The sequence below is a fragment of the Amborella trichopoda genome, chromosome 2 (assembly GCF_054954075.1).
Source record: "Amborella trichopoda isolate Santa Cruz 75 chromosome 2, AtrichopodaSantaCruz75HAP2 v2.0, whole genome shotgun sequence".
Lineage (NCBI taxonomy): Eukaryota > Viridiplantae > Streptophyta > Magnoliopsida > Amborellales > Amborellaceae > Amborella > Amborella trichopoda.
This window is the reverse complement of record NC_142337.1, coordinates 45,155,194-45,164,591: the sequence shown is the minus strand read 5'-3', so window position 1 is coordinate 45,164,591 and position 9,398 is coordinate 45,155,194. Positions and strand designations below refer to the sequence as shown.

The 9,398-nt window shown below is 40.3% G+C and overlaps 1 pseudogene; it reads right to left on the bottom strand.

The window, feature by feature from the left end:
• Positions 1 to 7,186: 7,186 nt before the first annotated feature.
• Positions 7,187 to 8,261, bottom strand: LOC110007833 (fasciclin-like arabinogalactan protein 21; annotated as a pseudogene).
• Between the last annotated feature and the right edge of the window lie 1,137 nt (positions 8,262 to 9,398).

The following is a 9,398-nucleotide window of genomic DNA, read 5'->3' as shown; positions in this document are numbered from 1 at the left end:
ATATATATATATATATATATATATATATATCAGCAATGTTCTTTACTTATATCATCACAGCCATGTCTATTTCTGGGTATTTAGCTTCACACATCCTACATTCTAAACTTGGGGGATTCACCGCCATGATTTCAGAGCTCTATTAATGTCTCTGTAATAGAAATCAGGTTTTCAGAGTTGAAGATTTCACAAAACCAGAAGTTTCAGATGTGAAAAAGGACACCAACATTCTACGCCCAAAATTAAATGTTTTTGCGACCATGGTAAAAAATGTCAGTCTATTTTTTCAAGAAAACAGGGTTTTCAGGGTTCAGGCATCACAAAACCAGAAGGTTTCATGTGCGGAAATGGAACCATAAGAAATAAAAAAATAAAAAGGATAAAAAAGAGATTTCAAAGCAATAAGTTCAATGCTTCTGCAAGTTTCTATGCCCACAATAACTAAAAATTTGAGAGAGAACAGACAAAATGGAAGAAAAATGAAAGAATTTAAAGATAAATACAAAGTGTCCAAGTGATCATTCTGCAATTTTCTAGCTCTCAAAAACAATGCAAAAACAAAGACAAAAAAATTAAACTTAAAGTAACACAAATGATGGCATTTAGAGAGAGAGACTTACCTCGAAGAAAGGGTGTTCGAGAGATGCCCTGAAAATTTTAGAGAGAGAAAGTACTGGAGCTCAAACTGGGAGGAGCAAACGAACCCAAGCAGAGAGAGGAGACTGGATGCCTCTGGAATCAAAATAAAAGTGGGAGAAAGACGTCACGGTTCATCAAACGACAAAATAAACCCTAATAATTCGCTAAATGACATACGTGATCTCTTTCAAGTTTCAAGGCATCCTTGACTAGTGGAAGAACCGAGTCGTACCGTTTTAAAACCCGACGATTTTGATATGTATAACCGATTAGGATAGTCGTCACAATCGGGGATGACATGGGTCCTATATTGGTTCTTTCCGAAAAGGACGAAGTTTATATAAGGCGAAGGCTCTAATTTGAGGTAGGCTCTAATTTGATTGTTTAGAGCCTTGGGCTTATATAAACTTCTTCCTTTTCGGAAAGAACCAATATAGGACCCATATCATCCCCGATTTGACTCGATCCCGAGTGATTACCATCCTAATCGATTATACACATCAAAATCGTCGGGTTTTGAAAAGGTACGACTCGGTTCTTCCACTAGTCAAGGATGGTTTTAAACTTGAAAGATATCACGTATGTCATTTAGCGAATTATTAGGGCTTATTTTGTCTTTTGATGAACCATGAAGGGCTAACCTAGTCTTTTTCCCACTTTTATTTTGATTCCAGAGGCATCCAGTCTCCTCTCTCTGCTTGGGTTCGTTTGCTCCTTTTATTTTGATTCCAGAGGCATCCAGTCTCCTCTCTCTGCTTGGGTTCGTTTGCTCCTCCCAGTTCGAGCTCCAGTACTTTCTCTCTCTAAAATTTTCAAGGCATCTCTCGAACACCCTTTCTTTGAAGTAAGTCTCTCTCTCTCTAAATGCCATCATTTGTGTTACTTTAAGTTTAATTTTTTTGTCTAAGTTTTTTGCATCCGAAGAGAAATCCTTGTTTTTGAGAGCTAGAAAATTGCAGAACAATCACTTGGACACTTTGTATTTATCTTTAAATATGCCAAAACATTTTTGGGGAGATGTTGTTTTAACATCAAGTTACTTAATCAATAGATGGCCAAGCAAACTTTTGAAAAATAGATCTCCTATGGAAGTTCTAAAAGGAAAGAAGACTTTTTTTAATCATCTCAACATATGTGGATGTGTATGTTTTGTACATAGTCAAAATGTTAATAAATTAAGCGCTAAAGCAAAAAAATGTATTTTCATCGGATATTGTCCCACTCAAAAGGCCCAAAATTATAATTTAATTGAATTAAAAGAAGTTCTAAAAATGGGTGCAAAAAGACTGTTTTGCCCTTTTGCCGGCGATGCTTAGTGCCATCTGTCCTCTCTCTCTTCTTTGTCTAATACAGTCGACGAAGCTTAGTGCCATCTGTGTCCTCTCTCTCCTCTCTTCTAAACAAAGCCTACGATGCTTAGCGTCGTCTATGTCTTCACTTTCTTATTTGTTTAACACAGCTTGCGAAGCTTAGTACCGCCTGCGTCCTATCATGTCTCTTCCCCTGCCAAAGCCGGTGAAGGTCAAGCGTCATTTGTGTTCCCTTCTTTCTCTCTCTTCTTTCACATTGGCGGGAGCACATTGCCTCATGTGCCTTCACCTTCTTCTCCTTACTCGTCATAGCCGGCAGAGACATATCACCGACTAAGTTTTCTTTCTCCTCCTCTTGTTGACGTCTGTATCTTTGCTCTTTCCTTCTCTCTTCTCTCTTCTCTCATGCTTTTCTTCTCCTTTCTTTCTCTTCCTCTCCTTTTTGTATATTCTCTTCTTCTTCTCTTATCCTATTCCTTATTCTTTCTCTATGGTGTCCATTCTTTCTGATATTCTTTCATTTGATTAAGAGGGGTCAAGATTAGCCTTCCATGGTAGTCTCGTGGTCTAGCCGTAATGTTGTTGTACAAGAATTATTGTGCCCACTTTATTGCCACGACAGACTAACTATCATGTCTAGTTAATCATATCTGTATTGACATCTAATAATAGTTATGTTGAGCTGGTCTGAGTTACCGAGCCCGTTTTACTGCCACGTCAGGCCAATTACCTACCAGCTTAGTCATTGTGTTGATCTCCGCGTCTGATCAAATTCTTCTCTCCCCCATCTTTCTTATCTCATTATTCTCTTCTTCTTTTGGAATATTCACGCTAGTGTACGTTCACTCGAAGGCAAGGTGAGGTCTGTTGACCCACCTATCTTATAATATTTTGCTATATATGTGTGATTGCGAAAAATAGGAGAATACAAGTCAAGGGAGGTGATTTCGAACCAGTTTTACGACTGGGGGGGTTTCTTCATGATCTAAGAGGGCACCTACGCGAGCCAACCTGAGTAAGTCCCAAACCCAACTTAAATTCATCTCTCACCGGTTGGTAATACCTGCCCTTGTTCTCGAACGAGGTTTCCGAGAGACCGATCTCAATGTCCCGGGTCTCGCTGAAACCCGAGACGCGTGCCGCCCGATCATCCTAATTCAGAGGGAGAGATCGAGGCACCTAACCAGTGTTTCCAAAAACTTTATTTTAACATGTCCAAGCTCTGTGTTCTTTTTTAAAATTCCCCCTTGTTTTCAAAATTTCTAAAACAGATTTTAAAAAACAAAAGAGCTTGGACACCCGTATATGATGATTACTGCATTGCCATGATTACCATGTTGTTGTCTCATCTCTCTATTTGGAATCGGCCAAACAAGTCTCTTCCTATATAAAGCTTTTTCCTAAAAGAAAGCCTTAAAAGCCCCTAAGAAAATCAAAGAAGATATCAGGTTTAAAAAAATTTCAAACTTGAAGTTAAGTGGTAGGGCCAGAAAATCCAACTCGAGTGTCAAGCTCGTGGGTGAGCTCCGTGAGCGCAATGACTTGGAGGGATTAGTTGGTGCGCCCTCTGACCACGTGACCTCAGGAAGAAATTTAAAATGCCTGCATTAACTTTGACGTTCACCTGCCCCTCGAAGGACAGGGAACGCCAAAGTGTCTACTTCTTTGACACTCACTTATCCCTCGAAGGATAAGGAGTGTCAAAGAGGGGCAACTGTAGACACCCCATTTTAAATCTGGTAAATTCTCTGGTTTCCTTAATCCTTAGGATCACATTATCCTAGTAAACCAAAATCCTTAGTCCACACAGCCTATCCTGTGACCCAGAACTATTTTACCTACCCAGAACCCTGTAGATACCATGTTTTGACCTAGAATCCTGCAGACGTCCTGTTTTACTAAAACAATCATTAAAAATAGTAGAAAAATCCTTTGTGACCCAACTTTTCTATAAGAGTTTCACTAGAGGCTGAGGTACACACTTGAACTGAAAATTTCTGGGAGACACACTCAATGTTGCCCAACCCAGATTGGGCGACATGCTTTGTGCCTCCCACCAGACTGGGGGACACGCCCAATCTCACCCGGGTGACACACTGTGTGTCGCTCAGCCCAGTTTGACCCGAAATCTTCATTTTTTGGTAGGAAAACTCTGAGATCAGTGCTGAGTAGGAATCTGACATTTTGGGTAGATCTGGTCTGGGCGACACACCTTGTGTCGTGCTGTGTCGCCCCGCCTAAACATACCCAAATTGGACGATTTTTGGCAAGCAACATATTGACAACCCTAGCATCTTCCCTGCACTGGAAATTTCTAGTTTCGAGTAGTCTTGAATTGGGCGACACATTGTGTGTCACCCAACTCTGACAGCCCGAAAACGGTAGTTTCCACATGCTAAAGGTCCCCCCAACTGTTTTCGGTCAAATTTCTTGAATTTGACCAATTTTGACTGAGCGACACACCTAGTGTCGCCTAGACCCGGGACCCCAGAAAGACTGTCCAGGGTTGGCAATTGGCTAGTGATGGAAAGTTTTCCCTTTGAGTTGATTCCCAATCTATAAAAATGAAAATTAGTGACTATTTGTGGAGGACTTCTTCTGAGAGAAGAAGATTGAAACCCTAGCCCCTTTGCGCAGAGAAAGTTAAGCCTAAAACCTCAACCTAAAAACCCTAATCCTAAGTTTGAGAAACTTTAAGCCATGAAAGGATAGGTCCAAAAACCCTGACCATTTTCGATCATCTCTAAGGCACAATAACCCGTTTAAATCAGAGATCTTATGGTAAACTTCTGAATCAGAGAGGCAAAGAGGACGTTGGTTCTGATACGGGCGAGCCCTCAAAGGCTCGGGAGTCCCGAGCCATTCGGCCCGGTTTGGTATTGCTCTCTTACCCTTTCTTTCTTCTTCTTTTTATTGTTTTGATTTTATTTTGATTAATTTTGGTTAGTTTTTTGCTTGGAACTCGTGTTTTAATATTTTGGATCATGTTGACTCTGCCATAGATCTTAGAGCGGATCTGCTCATTTCTAGGCTGATATGGCCTCAAATCTGAAATCGATTTGTCCTATTTTCTCTACCACATCGTTTTTATCAGTTTAAGCTGTCAAAGTCCGAGATATTCTTCCTCTGAAGATCTGTCTGATTTTCTTCGTAAACAGGAATATGAGCGTAAGACACCAAATCAAGAAAAACAAACGACACCAAATCAAGAAAAACAAACTTCTAAATTAATGAATAAGGGTTCCACATTGCCCCAAGTGTGTCTCGAATAATTTTGACGAGTATATGTTGCGCATATCTCCAAACAATTAAATTTTTAAGAAAGTAAACCATAAAAAACAGTAGTTGTTGACATTAAAAACCAATGATACATTCGCAACAACAACATAGTAATAATCAAGTACAAATCTTTAGTAGTGATAATTCCGAAATCTTATTTGAATTTCAGGAAGCAGCTCTATGAAATAGAGAGATATAAATATATCCAATTTTTGCATGTTATTCTTACCCTAAAAAATAGTAATGTAAAACTAGAAGTTCCCGAACCCTTATCGACAGGTATAACAATGAGGAAGAGCTATCAGCAAGATGAACAGGCGAGCTCTCAGATGAGACAAAGAGGAAGGAGAAGATTGATTTTAAATATACAAGTGGGCCTAGTGTTTTTTATTTCCTTAATGATGATGTTGGGGTTGATTTAGACTGATTTTAAATATACACGTTCCAAATTTCATATCATTCCAATTTATAAAAAAAAAGTGAAAACTGAAATCGACAATCATGACCATGCGATGAACTTTGGACGGTGATGAGCATGGGCTCATACTGTTCATTTTCACCTATAGGCGTTGGGAAGACTTATATATATATATATATATATATATATATATATATATATATATATATATATATATATATATATATATATATATATATATATATATGAAAAGTCTTCCCAATGCCTATAGACGAAATGAACAGTATGAGCCCAATGACCCAGATTGAATATGGGCCGATCTGACGAACACACCTGCATTTCGTATTTTAATTTTAATTTTTTTATACAAATCCCAATTACATGAAATTTGGATCATCCACTCTTCTCATCAATGCTCACCTAATAACGATATTTAAAATTTTATTCGTATAATTAAATGGACCAAAATAATATTGATTTATTATGAATAGAAGCTCAATTTCAAGTGATTTGAATTTGTAAAAAAAAAAAAATCAAAATTCAGAAATGAAATGTAGCCGTGATCATTGGATCGGTCCATATTGAATATGGGTTGTTCGGCTCACACTGTTCCATCAGCTAATGGGCCGTTGCCTACATTTATTCCATTGACCAAGCACAAAGTTTAAAGGAAGTTTTCTTGAACTTTGTGACGCATCGAAGCGACCAAATTTCACAACGAAGGGTAATGAATAATTATGACCTCCTTGTACAATAGGTGTAGTCTCATTGTATGTGTGTCTATATATTTATATGGGAAAGGATGTCTTACGCCCCATTGCATATGGGAAGTTCGTGCGCCAATGGCCATGATTCTTTTGCTGGAGATGGAGGACCGAAATTCAAATGGACAAAACTCAAACTTTTTTTAGTTCAAAAGATCGCCTACATAGCATGTGGCAAGAAATGGGATTGTATAATATGAATCAATTTATCTTTGTTATAAGGCGGTCACTATTACTTCTAGTTGTTAGATATCAAATTGGATGGTTGGTGTATCTCACGAAATTCAAAAAAACATTTAAAACTTTGAGTCTAGCAAATGACACTTTTACAACAACTCAATTTGAAATCTAGTGGACAAGAGTGTTTGTCACCCCTTTTTTAAAAAAATTAAATATAAATGATCTCTTTGTATAGTTTTCAGACAACAAATACCCATAATTAGACTGTAAAATGTCAATATAAAACGTCTATATAACTAACCAAGAAGAGCTATTTTACAATAGGGAGGAGGAGAGAGTTATCAAGAGTGTTCATTGATCCATTGAAATATGTTTTCATCTGCTAAAAAGACTCCCCGACATATTGGAATTGGATTTTCCAAAAGAGGTTATGCTAACCAAATGTGTACCTCGTGGAATGCCTACCTATTCTTATCTTACACCATTTACACACGACCTGACACACACCAAATATAAGCGACCTCCAAAAGCCCTTCAGAAAGAGAGTAAAGTAGCAGCACCACCACCACCACAGTGGCGGCCGACTACCCTGAAACCTAAACGGCCTCAAAAGCCCGATCGATGCCATGAATGACAAAGACCCGTTTAGAAATAAGATCTAGCTGAACCACTTCCACCCCGTTCACACTTACAACCACCGAAGAATTAAGCTTTGAACTCGTCACCCTCAGCTCCTCCCCTTTAACCATACTCTCCATTAAGCATGACTGATTCTCTTCACCGGCCAAGTCCATAAATGCCACCCTCCTCGTGGCCACCGCACGATCCTAGAAAGCAACGGAGATGGGAGCACCACATAACCAAACCCCTCATCCTGAGGCATGAAGATAGTCACATTTTGGATCCCATTATAATCCTCCAAAATCTCGTCAAGAACCGAGTTTAATGCCATGGAGAAGGAGATGAACCCATGCGAGCTCAAAAGACTCAGTATCCAAACCCAGGGGACCCCGGTCTCGATCTCCAGGATTGGGCTGCCAGGAGCCACTTGGCCCGAGTCTCGCACACATCTTGGCTAGTGTATGAATCGATCTCTGAACCGCAGATCATCTCGATGGAATGAATAAAAAGGGCCTGGGACTCCATGGATGATGTGCTGGCCCTGCATGAAGAGAGTAGGGTGGGATATTTTTACACCGTTGATTTTGAAGATCTTGTTCGGGCGGTCGGCCTTGGTAACGACAAGGTTCTTGGAGCGCTGGAGGGTGGGGATGCAGGATCCTAGGGTTTTGTTGTGGAGTAAGGTTTGGAAGGGGAGGCGAGTGGGAGCAATGTGGTAATTCAGGGGGTCTCGAGCGAGCCAAGGGGGTAGAGTGAGAGAGAGGGGAGAGAAAGATGAGTCTTTAATGGCGAAGAGAGTGGTGGAGTTGAGAGAATGGGGAAAGAAATGGTTAGGGTTGTTTTGGAGGAGAGAGGCGAAGAAAGAGAAGCCGGATTTGCGAAGAGAGAGAGAGAGGCATTCAGGACGAGGGTGGCGGTGTCTTGTTGTTGAGAGGAGGAATGGTGAAACGATGAGGAAGTTGTGGAGATGGCTCCAATGGCGAGGACGATGGAAAGAGCGATGGTGAGAAGGACGCCCCACCAGTTACAGCACCTGGAGGAGGACTCCATTTCTCTGAATCTTGAGAGAGATGGGTTGAAAATGGTTTGGAGTTTGAATCTTGTAGAGAGAGAAATCTTGAAAGTCTTTAGAGAGAGAGATATGAGACCGCCATTGTTGTTGATCTGAAAGTCACAGGGCATCAAGAGCGTGGCAGTGCGTGCAATCTTGAAATTGAGAAAGAGAGAGAAAAGAAAAACGAGATTGTCTTGATCCTGGGAGTTCCATCTACAAATGTGAACCGCATGAATAATATTCTAAAAATTTGAAAAGCCATCTGACATGATTATTACAGCTGTTATTCTCTACATGCCGTATAAGTTATTCACAAATACATCAACCTCAGTGCAAACAGGGCTCACAAGCTCATCTGCAGTCCTGGCTCACATTCACTGTATTGGATATCATTGATTGATAATCCGCTATTTGTTCGCATCAAATTCGATGCCAACATCAAATAATCTTTTTTCTCTCCTGTCTTCCCGATGTGGACTTCAGGGTTTTCTGGTCCCAATGCGGACTTTAGGGTATTCTGGTCCAGGATCTTCCAAGTCTGGTCACTCCTGTTCCGGACTCTCCATCCCATGCATCGAGACATGGGATCTCAATTCCGGGTGTTTCCTTTATTTAGGGATCTCAACTGGGGAATCGAGGAACAAGATCTTCTAAGGAGGTTCACTCTTGCTCTGGACTCTCCATCCCATGCTTCGAGACATAGGATCTCGATTCCGAGTGTTTCCTTCATTTAGTGATCTCGACAACCTGGGTCGCCCAAAAATCTGGCCCTGCATTGGGGCTGGGCGGCATGGCTTGGTCTAGGGGTTCATTTATCATGGAGACAAAGTTTGTGGTTCAGCTACGTAATTATATCTAAATTTGTGATTAATGTGCCTTGTTGGTTGCGGCCATGTATCTAAGGTCGTGCATAAATTCAACAACATATCCAACTTTCCTTTTTAATCAGGCATCCACCCTAGTATTAACAAGGTCAAAACCGGGTACCCTGAGGTTATGGAAAGAGTGAAGTTCATTGTAATGGAAGATTGGAGCTAGATGAGGACGCACAAAAATTAGTGTTGAAAGAGGCGAATTTTCCTTGTAATTCTAAGTTGTAGATTGACAATTTAGACATGCGATATGCTCTCCAT